The sequence below is a fragment of the Osmerus eperlanus genome, chromosome 4 (assembly GCF_963692335.1).
Source record: "Osmerus eperlanus chromosome 4, fOsmEpe2.1, whole genome shotgun sequence".
NCBI lineage: Eukaryota > Metazoa > Chordata > Actinopteri > Osmeriformes > Osmeridae > Osmerus > Osmerus eperlanus.
Window position 1 is genome coordinate 12,239,230 of NC_085021.1, and position 21,866 is coordinate 12,261,095.

The window sequence follows — 21,866 nt, forward strand, 5'->3', positions numbered from 1 at the left end:
CCTGTTCCTGTTCCTGTTCCTGGTCCTGTCCCTGTTCCTGTTCCTGGTCCTGTCCCCAAAGCTGCCATCATCCACAAGCTGATCCCAGCCCAGCCCAGTGGGTTGGGCGCTTTGTTGATTGACTATGGTTTTATATTCACACTAAATCCTCTTTCAGCAGTCTTTAGAGGACAAAGCCCTATTGTCAGAGAGATTGTGTGTGTGCTTTTATATGTGTGTGTGTGTGTGCGTGTGGCGGGGGGGTGAGTATTAGTGTCATTTTATGAGGACAAGGCTTGGATTTCCACCTAGGTGAGGTCATCAAAATCAAAATACAAGCAACAGATGGGCCTATGACTCTTGTCTGCTCTGCTTAGTCCTGTCCTCCACAATGGCACAGGTCCTTATGCATGAAATACATCAACACTGTGTTGTGATATTTACGTAACATATCACTTTGTTCTATCTCACAATACTGACTTACCATATCCTAAACATAGAGTCAATCCCCCACATTCCATTGAAATATAAGACATTTACACAAGCATGTAGGTCCGCAAGTGAACACACATGCTTAGCTGGATCAAAGCTTGGGCTCTCTGACGATGGCACCCACGTTCAGTCCTGCACAGAGATATCATTATTAGAAGCCAGCAGGTGTCCAGGCCTGCGTCACTGTCAGCAGCCATAATGAATCAGCGTGTTGCCTAAAAAACACTGCAGCCTTGTTAAAGGTGAATGCAACGGCCGAGAGGACAACAGCCCTTCTGGAACCCTGTTCCTCACACCAATACCAGCTCAGTTTACACAGTTCTTCTGCCAGGGAGCAGGAAGACAGGAAGGCAGGCAGGCAGACATGCAGAAAACACAGACAGACAATCAGACAGTCAGACAGGCAAGCAGGCAGGTAGGCAAGCAGGCTGGCAGGAAAGCAAGCAAACATGCAGGAAAGCAAGCAGGCAGGCATCCAGGCAGGAAAGCAAGCAGGCAGGCATCCAGGCAGGAAAGCAAGCAGGCAGGCGGCCAGGCAGGAAGGCAAGCAGGCAGACAGGATGAGGTGCTAAGCACCAATCCATTATCATTGATGAACCAGGACAGCGGGATAAAGCTCACCATTCCTATCACCATGGAGAGGACACCAGACCTGTAGCTACAGGACAGACTCACGCTCCCATCGGTGTGTGTTGTTTCAGACAAAACAGATCTCCTCCAAACATATGTTGTGAGGGGCATGCTCAGTGGATACAGAAACATGTTCCACGAAGCCTTTGGCCTTTGACGTTGTTGAGCATGTACATTAGAAGCAGTCCAAACATGACAATGGCAGTGTGAACAAGGCCACCCAGTGTTGTGTTCCAGAAGAGCTGTGGAGCTGACGTGGAACACAGTGCTCTTTGTTTCCTCAGAGCCACACACCGGCCTATCTCCTCTCTTTGTGCTCTGTCTCTTTCACTCACAGACACACATCAATAAGAGGGGAATTAGGCCAGAGAGTTCTGGCAGGATGGAGTGTGTGTGTGTGTGTGTATGTGTGTGTGTGTGTGAGAGAGAGATAGAGTTTGTGTGCCCTCTCTGACCTATGGATAATGGGGCACATCTCATCCTGCAGCCCCATGACAACATAGGAAACAGGAGCAATCGTTATTGTATCTGTACGTGTGTCTGTATGGGTATGTGAGGATGACACAGAGGAAGGGGGAGGAAGAGTTACACCATGCTCTGTACATGTTTGGTTACACGTCTGCACTGAGTATAAGGTGAAAACTGACAGGAAAATAACAGGTGGCCGGTGGACTGACATGTAAATCCCCAACCATCCTTTTTCCAGAAGATAACAAAAAAAAGATAAACCCTAAAGACAATCAGACAGTGAGGCACAGAGACAACCACACAACACAGCAGAGGCAATGAGGCCTCTTTGTACTTAATTAGTAAATGTATTTATTTATTAGTTATATCTTCAGTGAAGTCATTTTGAGCATTCATTTAAAAACCCTACATACTGCATCCATCATTGGGAGTCTAGTTACTGTAAATATATACAGTGTTGAGCTTGACAGAAGACAGGCTGAGTCAGCAGAAGTGAGGAGCAGCATTGTGAAACCAAGCAGTGTTTAATGTTCTGATCTGTGTTGAGGGTCAGGGCTAAGCACTGGAGGAAAGCCTGACTCTTTTCCAGGAGCTGTGTTCTTTAAGGAACACCTCAGCATCGCTGTTGAATGCTGCAGTGACTATGCATTTTTACGGATGGGTTAAGTAACAACAATGCAGCAAGCTAAAGATGTTAGTGTCTGGCCTTCCTGACACACCATCACAGTGCAGGCTAGAGGCAGAAAGGAGTATGAACAACAGCCTTCTCACGTGGTTGCCAACAGACAGCACAGGATTAATCCTAATGCCAGGCAAGGAGTCTAGAAGAAAATGGGGTGTGTTGGTGTGTGTGTGTGTGTGCGTGCGTGCATGTGTGTGTGTTTATGGGCAAATCATCAAACAGAGTGTCCCTGGAGAGGGGTCAGAGAATGCCCCTCCAGTTAGAACAGTGACATGGACAAATGACCACAAGACTGTCCTTTACTGTGGCAGCAGCCACAGTAACAGGTGAGTTCAACTTTCACCCCCACCAGCACACAGACATAAATATCCCTATCATCATCTATCCAAATAACCCTCAGTGGAGTTCCAAATCACATGCAGACACCAGACACCTGCAGTGTGTATCAGCACGTCCAAGTTCAGCCTCTGGACCAGGGGGCTCATACTGCAGAGCAGGTCAAACACTGTGGGGTCACAAGCTCCTCCTCACGCTCTGTCCTAAGCTGACTGACCCCCATGGCCACTCTTCATACAACTGGCTGGATGAGGACATAGAGCCCCCCCTGTCCTGTAAGAGACAGTGTTGTGGTCAGGCTCAGCACCCTAAATCAAGAAGAACAATCGGGCCTAGCTCCCTTCTGAAAATGTATTTACTGTCAGCCAAAAGGAACCAAGCTGGAGAAGGCTGGTTTGCCTGGAGTCTACGGCATGCTAAAATTAGCCGCGCTAAGACACCTCTGCTGCTATGTAGCCTTTCCAGACCGCAAAAACAATGATAAGGTGTGTGGAAGAAAGAGAGTAAGTGAGAGAGAGATAGAGAGAGAGATAGAGAGATAGAGAGAGAGAGAGAGAGAGAGAGAGAGAGAGAGAGAGAGGCAGAGAAAGAGGGAATGTGTGTGAGAGAGAAAGAGAGAGAAAATGGAGAAAGGCAAATGAGAGCAAAGCTCAGTCCTTTCACTGTGCCAAACCACTTAGACCAGAAAGACACATTAAACTGGACAGAATCGTCTGATCAATGACCCAAAAGCTCTTTACGAAAGTAGCACTCACAGTGATAAAACTCTGACAATGCTACTAACACTGGCAATTTGCTATTACAGCACAATTTGTGGTAATCATTTTATTTACTTCATATCAAAACTACATAATGACACAGTTTGTCCAACACCTCCTTCCCAGTCAGTCTTCAAGTGAAACCTCAGTGAAAGAAGACCTCCTTGTCCAAGCTCAGTAAGCTACAGTGACTCCTCAAACAACAGCATAACAACCTTGTAGTCAGAATGACTCACTTATGCAAGCAAAACACTGAAGGTTGATATCTGATTTGCTGAATTACAGAAGTCTGTTGGACAGAAACTCACTTTATAAGGACAATCACTGTATAATAACACCATTAATCACAAAGTCAATATTGACATGATGATGGGCTATCTCCAGTCAACATGACCTGTGAAGAGGAACTGTGTGCCGGCGGTCAATAAATGAGCCTTTCTGACTGCCAGAGTAGAGTGTGACATGCAGGAACAGACCCAGCATGACTCTCCCTGAACGCTGCATGTGAAACAGCTAAACAGCACACAGCCAGCCATCTGAGGCTGCATGCTGCACACACAGCAGCAGAGGCCATGGTCAGATCAGATCAGTACAGATCAGCAAGGCGCAGACAAGGAAAACACATGCATACACGTTACACACACATTTATACACTCACACACACAGGCAGAAACTGTGAGCAGCCCGCGGGTCCCTAACAGGGCAGGCAGGCACAAAGTAAGAGATCAGAGGGAGTGGGGGAAGAGGGGGGAGGAGGGGGGAGAAGGGGCCAGCGTCATCGTGGTGGCCTGACCAGCACAGTGAGACATGAATGGCTGTGTCTGAAGCACCCTGAAGGGGCAGCCACGCTTTCAGCCACTTACTAGTGTGTCAGACAGATAGTGGCATGCAGTAGTTATCATGTCCACCCCTTCTACGGCTGTGTGTGTCTGTTGGTGTGTGCGTGTGTTTGTGTGTGCGTGTGTGTGTGTGTGTGTGTGTGTGTGTGTGTGTGTGTGTGGGTGGGTGTTTGACAGGAAGAACGAAAACAAGAGATAAAGAGAGAGGAAGATATAGAGAAGCAAGACAGTAGCAGAAAGGACGAGTACAGTAGAAGGATCCAAGCTAATGTTCAGTCCACACTCATAAAGTCCTTTTCTTTCATGATAGCAGAGCAGAGCAAGAACAGCTGCATCTAGCCCACAGGTATTTAACAAAAGACTGAGAAGAAAAGAGAACAGCACCTGCTGTCTGTCCATATTGTGCTACAAGAAACAGACATGCCACACTGGAGAAGAGAGCTGGCATATTCTGTCAACCAAATGTTCTACAAATATCCAAACCATGCTCCTTGACAGCACAGCTTACCACACACAACACATCTGAAGATAGTGAACTACTTACATCACCACACAAAGGTGTGGCGATGGTGGTTTGGCATTATTGATAAATCGCAAAATAATAATACAAGGTCATTTTAATAACAGGATATTAACATATGAATAATACATTTTATTTTTATATATTTAAACCTCAGTAAATTATGTAATATAGTTTACTTACATTGTATTTAATAATATCTATAATTGTAGATATCATGTGACAAAGAAAACACTGTCCTGTCACGCACTTTCAAATTTACATAAACATTCGGACTACTCTGGACCACGTCGAGGATAACTGTATGGTAGGATACCTTCTTTATAGCGAGAATATATTGGAGGAGAAGATAGCTACATTACTAATGTAGCGTGTTTTTCATGTGAAATGGAACATTTTAATAAACTCGTGCTATACTGTTGGCTATTAGAAAATGTCATTCAGATACATGTTGACAGCGCTGCAAGTCCTTTTACGTTGTGCCATAGGCTACAGCCTATCCCTACTGTGGACTTTCACTGGTTTTGCAATATATATCAACAGTGAGTGCTCAACTGAAAACGACTATTCAAAAGAACCGCAAATAGTTCTGTTCGACCTCTACCATTCGCATAACAGTAAAAAAATACAACTTTTGCTAAGAAATAACACTTACATGAGCAACGTGAAAACTATACTGCCGACAGTCGTCCACCCCTCTTCTGAAAGTCGCTTACCCTCCCTCTCCCACGCTGGCGTCGGAACGCAGAACGAATCTCGTACTGTATAGGTTGACACTGCAGGACCATACCATTAGGGATGATTAGGGGTGTTCGGCACAATAGGCAAGTCGTCAGACATAACTAGGCAGAAATAAAAAGTTTCGTTAGTCATCGTAGATATTACAAATATTTAGTCATGACCACAATGAAAGTTACGATGTAACACATGTTGATCAATGAATTAGTTGTATTTGAATAGTTATATTATGCATGTCGTCCTGACAATTTTTCAGAACAGCTCATCAATGGGTGCTAGTCACCAGATAATAATGCTAAAACCAAAGGCCTTCTGTTGTGTTTTGCAAGACAATTCAACTTGTACTGGAAACACGAACTAAGATACGTGCTGCATACTTAATGACAAGTTTTTTTATTTTTCCATTACTGTAAGAATTGGACAACAAATTATACTGCTAACTGCAGCTATACTGCTCAATTACCTGCTTTTCCAGTTCTGAGCTGAACATCAAGCCTGAGAATTAATTTGTCACTGATGTGACTTAGTATTAATTGTAGAAATTGATTAGTGGTATAGCAGTCACCATGTGGATGTGGATGGACCTCACAGTAGCTCAGATTTTGGTGTTTCGTTTGAGGCAATGATTTCTACATTGTCTCAATAATTATGTTACAATGCATTGGCATGTCATACCTACCTACACACTCACTTTGAGTTGCTACATCACAATCCAGGGTATTTGAGGATAATACCTAAGACAAACATGCTCCAAAACTACACACACATGCGTACACATACACTTGAATCCCAAACGATTTAGTAATGGCTGAGTATAGTGTTTGTTTCAGTAAAGGAACAGAGGATAGCACTGGTATCAAGCATCTACAAAAACATTTGTAATCTAAACCCGCTGGATTAAATAAAAATGTATTGAATGAGTTTATACACGTCATTTTGTTTAATCCTTAATACAAAAGAAAAAGTGAGTCCTCAGAGATAATAGTCTTGTGTTAGAACTGCTAGCAACTTGTCTACTGTAGCTCCAGCTGCATCCACTAGATGGCAACAGTATCCCAGTTGTGCACGCATGACCAACCACTGCACTTGAGCATGCACCACCATCATCATTATCATCACTGTCACAGTCATCAGCATCATTATCAAAATCCACTTAATCATTTTCATGATCACAGAACTACCCCCAAAAAGGAAGCAGATGTTATGCTTGCATGAAAATTATTATTGGGTGTGCTCAAGCCTTCGGCGAGAGCACAACCTTTGTTCTCTCACATATATATTTGTGAGAATGCTGTTCAGCATTCTCACTATTGTTTTACAAAACTTAGTTCTTAGTTCTTCCGCTGTTTTTTTGGCCTTTAACTAGTCCTGCATACTTTCACCGATTCCTACAATTTTTGTATCAAAACGTTCAGCTCCTTCAGGAGATGTTGGCTATGACTTTTGGTATTTCTCACTTTTATACTTTTTAAGACATTAAGGTTTTTGTGCAAATTATTCTCCCATTAAAAGTAATGGTAAATCCTTTCAAATCATTAAAAATCTTCCTCCTCTTTCAAACGTAACTACTTTAGCATACTTTCAGCTAGAGACACCATTCAACCTTTGAAATGTTCACAAGACATTCAGCTATTCCCAAATGATTCAGCTTTTTCAAATATTCAGCCAATTTTGAATGATGACAGTTTGAAATACATTAAAATGTTTGCTCCTTCTTGATTTCTATGAATGAGCAGCAAGCAGAGTGGCACACTCTGAGAGAGAGAGCACCCGTTCAAATTCTCTCACTAACTTCAATGGAGAGGTGGGTAAAATTCGTCAGAGAAAGCAAGAAGGAAGACGATTTCGAAACTGCCGGTAGAGACATATTTCTGACCGCACAGACATATAAAGGACATCTCTAGTTTCGGCAGAGTCTTGGGTCTCGGAAAATATCCTCATTTTATTGATTGGACGTGTAGTTTTGCGTCTAGGTCAACTTGTTTGAGGTGTGGATGCTAGGTAAATGTTCGTTTTTCTCTCTGCCTACCTCGTTAGCTATCACAGCTGCGCCATCACCGTGGCAACCAAACAAACACGCACCAGGAAAGCAAAAGGAACACGTTTTCGAAACTGCAGGTAGAGTCGTATTTCTGACTGCACAGACATATAAAGAATATCTCTGGTTTAGGCAGAGTCTTGGGTCTCGGAAAATATCCTTATTTTTTGGATTGGACGTACAGTTTTGCGTCTAGGTTAACTTGTGTGAGGTGTGGATTCTAGCTACATTTCTGTTATTCTCTCTTATAATCGAGCTAGCGCGATGGCTCTCCATAACTAAAAACGGTTCGACTTTTTTTCCACAATCGACCAAATTGGCCAAACAAGGTATTGAGCTTAAAGTGTACATAATCTAGCTAGATCGTTTTTATTTTAGCAGGTTTCACAGAAATCTGCAAAAATCGAGGCTCAAGACTGTCATAGCTGACCGTCACGAACAGCCAAAAACCGGGGCTGGGGTAAGTGTTTGCTGCAGCTGGCGTTAATCCTACGAACAAACGCTTCGTAACTGGAAAGTTGTTACTTTTATTTGACGATATTGAACACAGATGTTAAGTAAATTGTCTTTACTCTAAATATCTTCTCCGTTTTCAATTTGAAGCAGTAAATCTAACACAGTAGGAATTCTCCCACGACATCCGCTCGCTCTGCTTTGACTAACAAATATGTTCTCAGTCCACCATACATTAGACGAGCTAATTTTCGAGCACTTTCGATACAAGATACAGGCCATGTTAGAGTTGAATTGTGTGGGCAATGTAGAACAGCAGACAGATTTGAAATATGATCTTTTGTTATGGCCATTCTAGTGACACTACGACTGTCATCATACAGCGAAACCAGGTCACATAGCTATAGCTACTTTTTCCAGACATTATATTCGTTACCTAGCTACAAACAAATGCTTCGTAACTGAAGAGTATTTACTTTTTATTGGCGATATTGACAACATAGGTTAAGGAACTTGTCTTTAATCAAAAGATGGTCTCCGTTTTCAATTTGAAGCAGTAGATATGGCTTACTGTAGAAAATCTCCCATTGCATCCTCTCTCTAGCTTAGCTTCGGCTACAGATGGACGACAATCACGATGCATGCATTATTCACGCCTACGGTGTTAATACAGTCTGTAAAAATACCACTTTGACACACTTGCAAGATGATCCGCTGGTTAGATGTAGCATGATCGTATTTACTACCCACAATAGTTCAACTTTTTTTTTTCAGCATTTTAATCAGTTAGCTCCAGGTCCTCTCTAAAATACATTTCAGACCTTTTGAAACCTGAGCAAATGACTTTCTACTAAATTTTCAAAATCTTCTGAATTATTTCTCTTTTTGCATTGTTCTTCTCTTTTCTGTAGTTTTATGCCTTCGTCCAGCTCCTGCCCCTTTCAAAAATACCTTTCGGGCCCTTTGAAGCTTCAGCTTCTAACTTTCTACAAAATGTTTACTATTTTAGCATTTTTAGCATGGTCAGCTATCCCCATTCAGGTTTTCAGCATTCTCACTGCTGTTTTGCAGGAACAGCTTTTTCTAGTTATTATTTATTTTTGCCCCCCTAAAACTCAGTCAATATTTGGACTACATAGACAACCTAGGTGTCAAAAGTTTCGTCTTGGTAGCGATTGAGTTGCTTGTATTTTTATTTACACTCCGTTGCACAGTTTAGGAGGTTACAACGTTTTTGTGGCAAAAAGTGTCTTCTGTCGACGAAGGGTACCAGTGCTAGCCTACATCACTACGTCAGCACACGTTAGCAACGACGCATGGATACAACGTGATAGAGACGTTCTAGCACGCAAATTGGAGCTTGGATTATGAGTGAAAAATGCCAACCCCCAAAATTACCAACCATTGGGTTTTGTTGAGAAAGCAATTTCGAGTGGAACTGCAATCTCAGATTTTTTATTTAGGTTGTGAAAGTCTTTGTAATTTGAGCGAGTGCGGGTCGCCCGTGAGACTGCCTAGGCGGCAGCCATGGAAGCGTCATAGTAGTTTAATATTTTCGTAATTTTATAGTTCGGTCAATTCTACTCCAAAAAACAGAAGGAGGGCAATGTTATGACGATATGACTATTGTGAAGACAGACAGATGGTGAGATTTTAATGTAGGTTGCTGTAAAAACTTTGATTGGTTTGCTACGTGAGAGCCCCGTCAGCCTCCGTTGACGATTGCGTCAGCTGTTGTCGATCTCTGATGAGTATTTTCTTAATTTCGTACCAGGGTCAATTCTACATCAAAAATCAGAAGAGGGCAGTGTTTTAAAGATATGGCGATTGCGAAGATAGCCAGCGGGTCAGCATATTTTTGTGATTTGTGTAAAACTTGGAATTTGAGTGACACCGCGGCTTGTTTTGACGTTAGCCTCAGTCAGACTCGGCTCGCCCACTGGCAGTGTGTAGTACTGTCTTCAATGCCACAGCTAAACTTTATGTCAAAAGAAACTTTCTCATTTCCGGCGCTTTCAAACAATCAGCGAACTGTGGAGCAACAGCAGCTAGCTTGCCTCTAGCAAACTTATTTTGAATTAGCCATTTCCCCCTACATTAATGTCAAACTTATTTTCGTTTTGGGGGGCATATTTTCAGTAAGCAGACGGTACAGTACTGTTTGAATCGCGATTCAATACTGCCAGTGACAACGTTGTTACAGTAGCTTGTTTCAAAGGGGGTTCGCAGCTGTTTCAAAGGGTGTTCTTAATGAAATATGCAATATGAGTAGGCTAAATGCTTGAAAATATCACTAGAAGGGAAAAACTTAGAGGACGGACCCACCTGCAACCGACGCAAGGAAGCACACCCTACAATTTCCCCAGAAATTGTACCCTCTGTAGTTATTATTATTTTTTATTCTTTTTGCCCCCCTAAAACTCAGTCAATATTTGGCCTACATAGACAACCTAGGTGTCAAAAGTTTCGTCTTGGTAGCGATTGAGTTGCTTCTATTGGGATTTACGTTCCGTTGCATGGTTTAAGTGGAAATTAAGTTTTTGTGGCGAAAAGTGAAGCTAACGGTGGCTAACTTGCTAGCCACAGTCAATGACGCTACTTACATCACTAACGTCACGAAAACTCGCGTGACTATACCTCTAGCAGAACATTAGTTTAGCAGCTCGTTAACTTCTGGGAGATAGCTAAGCTAACTGCTTTACTGCAAGGCAGCTGCAGAAACGCCACAAGCAAAGAGGCCAGGGTGATAACTATTTACTAATTTTACTTTGTGATATGACACACAATTGTGACGTGTAATGTACAATATAAGCTGATTTTATTAAGGAAGTACATCTACTTTCGGAAACGGTAGTCTACTATGTCACTGAAGTATTATCATCATGACATTAGCCTCTGTTGCCCGGGCAACACATACTACAGTGGTCTATGATGCATCTGTTTTCAGTCGTTAAAATAAACATTCCTCACAAATACATTTTCGTTGTAGGATTTATTATGACATTACATTACAAGTAAAAGATTTGTGGGTGAAATTATCATTACCTGTGGTTTCAAACCAGTGTTGCTCACTGCAACGCTGTAGCCTACGCGAGACACTACAAAAACATCTACACAGCTGTAGGAAGTCAAACGGCGACAGAACATGTTCGGCACTCCCCTTACTTAAATCAAAAGTCTATCTAACTACTAACCTTAACTTCATTGCCACAGCCTAAACTTTGTCAGTCTGTTCATGAAAATAATTAATTTCAGCCTAAACCGTACAACGGAACGTTAAATCCAATTCAACCAACGCAATCGCTACCAAGACGAACACAGCAGTAGTCTAGTACTGTACCGTAGTAGTACAATTTACCGGGGCAGCTCTCCACACAGGGCTATATCGCACTTGGCGTTGTTACTGACAACGATCGCTACCAGTGAGCTTTTTATGAAAGCGATTTTCCTCTAAATAAATGTCAAGCGTATTTACGTTTTTGGGGGCATATTTTCAGTTAGCAGATGGTACTGTTTGAATCGCGATTCCATCTTCTACTGCCGGTAACGTCGTAGAATAATCTTCAAAGGAGGTTCTTTATTCATGAATGAATGCAATATGAGTAGGCTAAATGCCTTAAAATATCACGAGAAGGGAAAAACTTAAAAGGACGTTTAAGTCATAGAGATTAGGTCAATTTTTGCACCGGTCTGCCAAATGTATTCGTTTTGATTCAGCTATGAGGCTGCCTCTTGCAGGGGAAATGAGAAGACATCTATTTCATTCTACACTTCACTCGTATTTTCAGTTGTAAATGAGCAGCAAAAAAAAATGCTTTTAAATCTATGTAATCTTTATGAATAATAAGTATGCATTTTTATATAAAATATACAGAAATATCAGTTGTAAAAATGTCATCCAAAAACGGACCCCTGTGCAACCGACGCAAGCAAGCACACCCTACAATTTCCCCAGAAATTGTACTCTCTCTAGTTTGCATTGTTTTGATACATTTTATTTATTGTTTTTTTTTGGTTACAGAGAAGCTGCAAACCTGATATTTGACAGCCTATGAGGCTTTTGAGATTGTAATTCAGCATGCAAATGGTAATTTCTACACATTAAACGATCTTAATATTGTAATTAAAATTCACAATTACAATTATTAAAGACAAATTGACTTTCGAATGAGAATGAACGGCTGAAAATCATGACTGAACGTCACTGAGTCAGTGTGAGGGACTGAGTGACTGGAAACATTCGCGTGGTTCAGCAGCCATGTTTGGTAAGATGAACCATATTTCAAGCTGTCATGTGTTTACTGTAGATACTTGAAACACAACCATAGATTTTTTTTGCTTCATGACGCTCTTGTCCAATGATGTTCAGCCTCAACCGGATCTACTAGTACCCAAAAAACAAGAAAACAGAGCCACACAAAAACAAGCAAAGCTCTTCACCACGTCACTGCTCCCCCCTAACAACTAGATCACCAGGATTGAATATGTTGACGATGTCCTCCCCATTCTTTTCTAAAGTCATCCTCACATGCACATGCACACTCACACACACACACTGCCAGTGAACTGTTTTTCCTCTTCCCATGGCGGAGCAGAGGATAATGGGAAACATTAGAGTGAGCGGCTGATGCCAGGCAACGCTCTCTCTCCGAGCACCCCAGATGAAGACGCTAGCTCCCAGTGGCTCCTGCCAATTACAGCAGCCACTCTTCTAGGCCTAGCCTAATGAAGAGACCTGAGCATGAGAGGAGAGGGGGGCAGGCTGGGATCGATCCCCCAGCCTTGTGAGGGCACAGTTGGAGAGCCCACACAGGATAGCCTGGGGACTGAGGGACTGGAGCTTCTTTTTAAGGCCCACAGATGGTGACCCTCAAGTGGGGTCTGGATTCTTGAAAGTGTCATTTTTCTTGACCTCTAAACTTTATTCGCTTGACTTCTCGTCGTCTGCAGTCACTATGTCAAGTCACCATGTCACCAAGTCACCATACTTCAAAGTCAAATGTCGAATGTTGAGGCAAGATGTCACAGGTTTTCACCTAATGGAAGACCTAATCCTACTTCACGCAGCATCAGTGACAGCATGTAAAAGAGTGAGGAAAGAAGGATGAAGATACAGTAGAAGGGCAAAGAGGCAGACTCCTGGAGCGCTCCCCATGAAAAGATGGCAATTAGAACAATAATATGGTTCAGTAAGTTCAACTGCTCACTATAAGGACGGACAACTCGTTCAGAAGTAGCATCCATACACACATGCAGTTGCGCACAATCACACACACCTGCACGTACACAAATGATAACATGTACTCACACAGTGTACAAAGACTTTTCTGGTCGTTTTAGAAAAGCTGACAGACTCATTAATTCGGGTCATTCTGACCCATCAGTCATTGTGACCCACCGTCGTATTGCAACAACTTTACCGCATACAAAAACAAAGTGAAGCATTTTCTTTTAACCGTTGGGCTGTCTCAGACCCCCCACATTGCAAAGGTTAAAAGAAAATTATTTTTATTTGTTTTTGTATTGGGTAAAATTGGGTTAACACAACGATGGTTTGTTATGAACCTTTGGGTCATGTGACCCGAAGGCAGCACAAGGGTTAACCCTTGTGTTATCTTCGGGTCATTCTGACCCATCAGTCATTGTGACACAAAAACAAATAAATATAATTTTATTTTAACCATTCCAATGTGGGGGGTCTGAGACAGCCCGACAGTTAAAAGAAAATGCTTCACTTTGTTTTTGTATGAGGTAAATTTGTCGCAATACGACGGTGGGTCACAATGACTGATGGGTCAGAATGACCCGAAGATAACACAAGGGTTAAAAGAAAATGCTTCACTTTGTTTTTGTATGCGGTAAAGTTGTCGCAATACGACGGTGGGTCACAATGACTGATGGGTCAGAATGACCCGAAGATAACACAAGGGTTAATTAAGTTAATTTGAGAGCCAGTGTGAGACGTGTTTCTGAACTCTTCCACTCAAGCTAAATGCACAACACAAAAAGCTATCAAAACACATTGTAAAACACAGTAAACATCCACGCACATATACACACACATACTGTACACACACACAACTTGAATGAAGGAGTGAACAATCGAATGAACGACGGAAGAATGAATGGTTGTATTAATTCATAGTAGTGGACTCCAGATGTAGCAGTAGATGTTTCTTGTCTGTAATACACACACACTCATCCTTAACTCAGAAAAGTTATGTATGATTCCTGGAGGAATAACAGAAAAGAGCTGAATTCAATGTTTATCCATATTCTGTTTGAGACCAGTACAACCAAGCCTCTGATAAGGTCAAGGGCCTTTCGTCTCCTCCAATGTTCCGCTAATGCTGAGGCAGCATCCATACTAATGAAGGTAATTGCCATTTCTGCCGTTGAATTAGCATTTAGTCTGACAGGTTAGCCAGAGCCTGTCAGCTGCAGTCACAGCTAAGGCGATCATCACCAAATAGATGCTATTATAAAACCCAACTTTTTCTATGTCCATTTCAATACTGTTGATGAAAGGAGTAATTTACATGATGGAATGTGAATAATTCAAAATTCATTCAAATTGTCTGAGTGATGGACCAACACTATCTCTTTCTCACACAAATGCGTGTAGGTTCCTAAACACACTCAAATGTCTTGAGCATTTGCCTCCACACAAAAGGCCCATACTGTGATTGATAGTGTCTGATTTGAGGGTATGGTGAACCTTATCTATAGATGTGATGTGTTGTAATACTTGTTACATGCGTGGTAACTCCCACTCCCAAAGAGGAAAACATGACTCCAGACAGTGGCACCCATCACCCCCTGGATGACCAACACCAGGTAAATATTCCTCTCAACACACCTGTCCCCTGTCACCCTTATTTAAACTGCTGTCACCATAGATCCAGAGAAGTTGACACCCAATCAGCCGAGCACACAAGGCACATGCAAACTCCTGCTCCTGACCAGGAAGTGAGATCTTCTCCATCACTGACCACTTGACAGATAATCAATTGATAACGTTTTTAAGTCTTTAATTGGTTGTAAAGGATATTCTAAATGGCAAAGTGGCTGTATGAATTGTTAGGTTAGGCTATTGATCTTGCTGGATAATGAGATTGGTTAGATACATACAGTCTCCAGGCATCAAAACATATAATGAGCCTGTTGTTCTGTTCAGTTACGCAACAGTGTCAGCTCCCTGGAACTGTGATTGTACACTATTGGATTTTTTGAGAAATCCAGCATGTATGGATCCAAGTATGTCCATGGGGACAGATCATTCTGTGTCATATTAATTCCGTTTAAATTGATGGAAGAAGAGAAAATAAAGTGTGACTGTTGTACGAACAAGGGGATGAGAAGGGAGAGTGTGTTGGAGCGCGACTGGAAATCAGAAATGGTAAGAGATGAGGATGGAGAATGAGATGAGAAGGAAAGGTGTCTGATAGGGTTAGGGTAGCTAAAAATAGAAATTGAAAAAACTTTTCTAGGTGAAAGAGAAAGCAGTGTGTGAGGAGAGTAATCTCTAGGTAGTAGTATCTCTCCCTCCTCTCTAATGGATCACAACAGACAGAGAGGAAACAGACACACAGACAGACGTACAAACAGTAAGCTCATAGATTTTCCTGTTCTCCTTTCATTGTCCAACACCTCTAATCCCACTCCCGTCTCTACGGTACATATCATTACTCTACATGAAAAGGCAAGAGGTCTTGTGATGAGCTCAATCACAATGCAAACAGAATAATGAGTCAGAGGCTTTGTGTGAAAATGAGCAGGGAAGAAGGCTACTGCCTGCTGTGTGTCTGCTCTGCTCTCTCTCTGCTGGCTCCCAGGCAGGTTGACAGTCATTTAGTGAATCCCAAGATTCTCTGGATAAACTGAAATGCCCCGACTTTTTATGTTGCACTAATAGGACACGCCACTTCGAGCTTGAGAGACTTTCCATCTTGTTAAAGAGTTCTGCTGAAGCCTTTACCTTCAGCAATAACTTAATGTCGGAAGCAATTAAAACTTATCTCTGGAAATGGAACCATAGTTCGTACGGTACAAATGACTTTTGCTTTTTACTTTTCCCTTTGTTATTTCACAGTTCTTTTCTTTCAACGGCTTTATTGCTTGCTAGACAGAGAACTAGGGTGGTCAGCGTATCTATGAAAACTGCTAAAACCATTGATTTCCACGAGTTTTAGTATTTGGGATTTTTTCTTTTTCCAATACAAGACATCTCCGTTCATTGGCTTCAAACAATTAACAACAATAGGTGCTGTAGAAGCCCAAACAGAAGGTCAGAGAATACTGACAACTAGAACAGGGGTTTCTCTATGGAAACTTTGATTGCGGCATAAAGAATGTTCTTACATTTGTTTGCCTGATTGAGACTGTATGCCTGAAAAAGACTGAAAGCTGTAAATGATATGGTTCAGGTAAGAAAACATAAAATCCTACAAGTTGTTACACATCATCACTACAGCTGCCTGTTTTCTGTGTGCCTTCCCTAAACTGTCCGGATGACTCACACGTGTCATCAATAAGAAACCACAAGGATGTTCAGATGTTGTTTATCCAGGCTAATAAGCAGTGAGCTAACAAACCTGAGAGAGAGTGTGTGAGAGAGAGAGAGAGAGAGAGAGAGAGAGAGAGATGAGGAGGGGGAGATGTGTCTGCTGCATGTGTGTGCATGTGTGTGTGCTCTGTAATCATCTGTCCTCCGTGAGACAGATTCAACAGCTGGCCAATCTCAACTGTGAGGATTTCTATATTAGGTGTCTGTTCTGAATGATGTAGGGGCAGCAGCCAGCTCATTGAGATGGCTTGGCTCCCTGGCTGTCTTCATCAATACACCTGCCTTAATCAATTTAGATACGTCAAACTTGTAGGATGGAGTCGCACGCAAACTCACACGTACTGACACACACCAAAACACCAACTCAAGTGCACACACACATATCAAGACAGCTCTGACCTTCCCACTGTTGACTGAGGAGTATCTGTTCCATGCAAAGCCTAATCAGGGACAGGAGAGGGGGGGTCCTCTGAGCGTTCCCTGCTACAGGACCCAAGTGTTAATCAAGACGGCTTAATGAATTACAACAGATCCATAGCACTACAGCTCATCTGAATGGTCCAGTGATGGATATTGATTGTTTCAATCATACTGGCATCTGTTGAACTCACATCTGTTGAAGCCACATTCCCACAGCTACTGAGAGCAAGTAACAAGAAAAAGAAATGGAGTAAGACAGAGAGAACAAAGGAATGTTGGTGTTCCTGCTCCTGATAAGATCTGGAAGGATCTACGGAATGGTTGTGGCTGACAGAGAACAGTCATAATTTAAACATCCAATTTAAACAAACTGCTGCTGGTTAAGGTAAAATCACATCTGAGAAAAAAATAAGTTTGATTTGAAATAAGAGGTTTGCATAATGATCAGTATCACTGGTTGATGGACTTAAAAATAGTAATGTCATTAGTAAGTCTGGAAGATCAATATTATCGCCTGTAAGATGTGGAAGGTATACACACACATGGTTGTTGTGGTTTCTCTGTTTTATTCATGCATTCATGATTTGCACTCCTTGCAGAGCCCAACAGAAGGCAGTCAGCTCTGAGATCGTCTGTTCTCAAATACACGAATGAATGAATACATGAATTCATTTACTGGTGATGGGCAGAGGATGAAGAGACAGAGATGGAGGGGGCACAGGAAGAGGGGGAGAACATTCAAATAACTGGCAGGAGGGGCTGAATGTCAAGATATGGACCAACGAGGAAGGAGATGCGCTGGAGTGTTTTAGGGTTGAGGTTAAGAGACAGAAGCATGAAGGAGGGACTTTCAATTGGGGCTGCAAAGAGTGAAGTTCGCCAGAGAGAATATTAGGGGGAGTCTGAAAAAGGGAGAGGGTAAATGAATGATCTCCCTCTGCAGTGGAGACCAACCCTGGTAGTGTTGTGGGTCAGAGAGAATCAGGTCCCGCAGTAATTAGGGAGGGGGGGACGCAAAATGTCTTGCAGAGAGAGAGAGAGACTTAGACAGAAAAGACATAGAGATTGAGTGAGAGAGAGAGTGAGAGTGTGTATGAGAGAGAGGAGGGGGGATGTTTTTGTGTCATAGAGGTGTGCTTTCTTTCTCCCTCTGTTGATTACACCAGAAGGAGGCTCTGTGGAGTTCTAGTTCATGTTCCTGCTGCCACTGAGAGCTGTGTGCCTCCTCCTCTGTCAACTCCATTATCTCCACTACTGCTGTAACCTGCCATAACACACAAACACACACGCACGCTTTCACACATACACATGTACAGTACACACACGGTCTTACAATGACAGTCAATAATCTCTCTTACCTGTTCCTGATCATTCTTTTTGTGTCTCTCTTGTTCTTTCTCCCCCTCTGTCTTCCTTTCCCTGAGGTGAATTGCTGGTGTGAGGTTGGCCCCATATTTAGTGTCACAGACCTCCAGTGTAATAGCAGCTCACTAATTACCACCCACATGACTACAAAATATCACATCACAAAAACACAGCATGACTCCAACAGGAGCCTACACTATGATGTGCTTACAATACACACCATAGTGACGGTTGCTCAATAAATCAACGCAAAATACTCTTCACGGCACATCACGGCACAACAGTGTGTTACTGTACATCAGAACTTCATCATTCAATCATACTAGCACAGCCAAGACAGAAACCCCCAGTACACAAAACTCCTCAAGGCCAGATCTCCCCGCACAACCAAGACTTCAGACCATCTCACACAGAGATACACACACTTGCCACATCTGACCAGGTCTCCCAGCAAGCCGTGTGAGATAGTGAGAACAGATCTGCCGATCTCTGTTTGATTGTGTCTGACTCAGACACCTCCTACAGCCTGCAGCTGGCTGGGCACCAGGGTAGCAGAAGGAACTGCTTGAAATTCCGAAGCTGAAAATACGTGTATAACCAGTAAATACAGTAAATACAGTACTCTGACTGTTCTCCTCACATTTAATACAATTAGGAATAAATGGTTAAAAAATGATTAACTTTATGCTCGTATTCTGACACATTATTCTGAGTTTGACTGTTGTGTTTATGGGCGAGTATGTGCGGGTGCCAGAAAAGAGTGAGTCATGCTGATGGTCAGCGGCTTTGCCCCACCAGTCTGGAGACCAGGGACATCTGACAGGGAACGGGCTGTGGAGAGACTCTGGGGTTTTCACACTTTGACCTCTTTCCTGAAAACTGTAACTTCATGAAATTATGCTACCTGAAGGACCAGAAATAGAACACTGTGGTGAGTCGACCAACCTGAGTAAGTGAGGAGCAGGGTAGTGGTAAATGAGTCTGGGGTCCACCATACTGGAGGACTGCTGGAAATGAGCTGAAGCAGTGGACCTGATCAAAAAACCATTACCACTCTCTCTATGAAAGCAGAGCATCTCTCTATGAGAGCAGAGCATCTCTTTGAGAGACTTCTCCTCCATGCCATCACAGAGCAAGTTGTCATCCAACTGTGAGTCACTTCTCTCTTTAATCACAAAAGTGTCAACCATTCAAGACATACAGGTTTAAACTAGCGATCAATGGACGGATGGATGAAGGGGGGGAGATGCGGGGGATGTAGGGAGAGATAGAAATAAATATCCCTGCAGATTTGAAGTGAGAAAGATAGGCTCTGGAGAGACAGACAGAAAGAGATAATATAGAGAATACAGCTGAAAGACAATTGTGTTTCATAACTCCATCAATCTGATCCATGGTAAATCTCCTCGCTTTGGCCAATCATGCTCTCACGAATGTCAGACGTGGAGGTTGAAAGACAAAAGGCAAGATGAGAGAGCTAACAGGTAGCAGAAAGACATTAGGATCTACATCAAGCAGATCGCATCTCTTTACGTAAAATTACTTTTTGCTCATGGGAACAAATGTCGAACTCACATTGTGTCACTGAGACAGTAACCTGTGGGAAAATACCTTTTATTTGCGCAACTAAAATGACAAAGATTTGGTGTTTAAAAATTCTATCATGAAGAAAAGTGTATACTTTTACCTTACAACAACAGTCTTAGTAATGAATTGTGAGTTTGCATAAAGAATTGAGTCATAGGAGGGGAACAAATTAACTGTATTTGTGTGTGTGTGTGTGTGTGTGTGTGTGTGTGTGTGTGTGTGTGTGTGTGTGTGTGTGTGTGTGTGTGTGTGTGTGTGTGTGTGTGTGTGTGTGTGTGTGTGTGTGTGTGTGTGTGTGTGTGTGTGATTTACAATAACACCATTTATATCTTATTTTTCCATTTTACATTGGCATTATACAAAAATCAGTTTACTTTCTCTCAGGCTCAATACAGTTACACCTCGCAGCAAAAGCACACAATACAGTGATGGTGTGATTCAGTTGGACTCACAGCCAGATGTGTAGCCATCTGTTCCACCTTTGTCAGCATCCTCCACAAAGAAGCTAAGTAACCAACCCAGACCTGCTCCCTTTGCAGGGAACACAACACAAATAAAGCCTTAAGATCAATCTCTGGCCACGCCAAACAAGACCTGTTCAAAAGAGAGAGGTTTTCTATTCAATCAAAAGGATTCACCAGGGGCTCGTGTCTTAAACAGATGCCTGCTGATTTATTCAGAACACTGATAGTGATGGACCTGCCATTGTTTTGAGGAAGTATTTACTTAAAAATGTGCAGCTGGAAAACCTTGTGTGCCCCATCAAGTTTCTTTTCAGGCTATTTCAATTACATGTAGTCACATGTAGTCTTTGAAGAACATTTTACAAAAAGTGCAATTACATTTGTGTGCAGAATGGGTTTATATTCGGAAAACGTTTAATTAAACAACACTTCTAATTATTTCTACTAAGTAGTTACTGTATGAATCATGTGGAATGCACATTACAGTCTTCCAATTGAAAGCCTGTCAGTGGGCCTGGCATATTCAAATATTTTTCTGGCGTGAATGAACATTTTATCAATTTAAAAGTTGATACTACTCACAATCTCACAGATGTTAGTTTTCATTATATATTTTCTGGTACTTACCCATAAAATATTTTTTTAATGAAATATCTGCAGTAAATGGAAACAAAGTAAATCACAGTAACTATCAGTCAGAAGTTGAAGTAAAGTTTCAATGAACACCCTCCTACACTCTACCTAACTCTAAAGGGCAGACATCTTTATCAGACATCTAAGTGTTTCATCTAATATGAACATGCACCCTATCATCTCAAGCTGACCTTTCAGAGCTCTCACACACACAACAAGGACTAGTGTATCTTCATCTAGGACATAGAAGAATCCGATTGGCTAAAAGGGTGACCTGTCACTCCTGGTCTTTCACTGTAAACAATGACTGTGTTGTCATCTCAGGAGACAACAGGGGCTCGGTGGCTAAGTGATACAGCACAATCCAAATTAATACTGACCCACTAAATCTTCCAGAAATGACAACAAGTAAGGCATGAATGGAACCTTGTTAGTAAAGATACAGCAAAGGCCAGAAAACAATGTTTTTAGTCAATCTGACATGCTGGATGAGAACAATCCGTAATGAGAACAACTTTATTAGCATTGCCCCAGACTGGTGTCTTTGAGGGGTAGTAGCCAATGGAGATGCAGCAATGTTTCTCAGGTGGAGTCCCCTCAGAGCTGTCAATAAAGCCAGCATATCAGACCACGCTGCCTTCTCTATGCTCTCCTCCCCTGGGACCAGTTCAATACACTGGGCCACAAACAGGATGCAGTCACTCATCCACAGAGACATCTCATGCAGGTCTTGGCAACTCAAAGAGAAGGGGTGAGAAGTGAAAAATGAGAACTGTTTAAAAAAAGTATTTGAACCAAAAGATACTTTTGGAATGGAGAACATGTCCACTGTATTTGGCTGACAGTGAGACCTGACACACTGGCAGGCAGGCACAGCAGGCACCCCCAAGCCCTCGTC

At 42.3% G+C, this 21,866-nt stretch overlaps 1 protein-coding gene across 2 annotated transcripts in view; it reads right to left on the reverse strand.

The window, feature by feature from the left end:
* Positions 1 to 5,444, reverse strand: part of tmcc1a (transmembrane and coiled-coil domain family 1a) — a 35,292-nt gene extending 29,848 nt beyond the window's left edge. For both annotated transcript variants that reach the window (XM_062459104.1, XM_062459105.1), the window contains exon 1: positions 5,360 to 5,444. The gene's annotated coding sequence lies outside the window, so the exon portion shown is untranslated. The remainder of the gene's footprint in view (positions 1 to 5,359) is intronic.
* Between the last annotated feature and the right edge of the window lie 16,422 nt (positions 5,445 to 21,866).